Here is a 593-nt window from a genome sequence, read left to right on the forward strand (position 1 = left end):
CAATATTTTCATGATCAATATTGGTTTATATGATAGCATGCAAAGATACAAATTACTGAATAAAGTCTGACTTTCAAATCCCATTTCTAATCATCAAAAACAATAAAAGGATTGACATTTTCACAGATTCATGTTTTCTAACAATTCCCACTATAATCCAAGCTCAACTTTGGATAGTGATGGATATAAGTGCTTGTGATAAAAGTTGAATATGTGATACTTATTTGGCAGTCAGTTTCTGCTCATAGAAACACCTCGTTGAAAGAATTATCTAAAACCGATCGTGTCCGAAACACAACAGAAACTGCAATGGCTGCTATAGAATCATCATGCTCAGAGACCCAATGCTGATAAGATCACATGACTGGCCCCCTTATGTACCATATCAAGTCTGACCAGCAGAATATTGCAAAGAAAACTTCACACTCAGAGGCAATCTTTCATCCTATAGCCATGTCAAAGAAGCCATTTCTCTTCCTTTCAGTTACACATTGTTCTTTTTGCAGAATCACAAATGAAGAGATTTGTCTACCCATCTTTAAACATTAAAAACTAGGCTAATTTTGTTTTCTATAAAAAACAATTGCAACATT

Source organism: Chiloscyllium plagiosum, chromosome 19, assembly GCF_004010195.1.
Source record: "Chiloscyllium plagiosum isolate BGI_BamShark_2017 chromosome 19, ASM401019v2, whole genome shotgun sequence".
Taxonomy (NCBI): Eukaryota; Metazoa; Chordata; class Chondrichthyes; order Orectolobiformes; family Hemiscylliidae; genus Chiloscyllium; species Chiloscyllium plagiosum.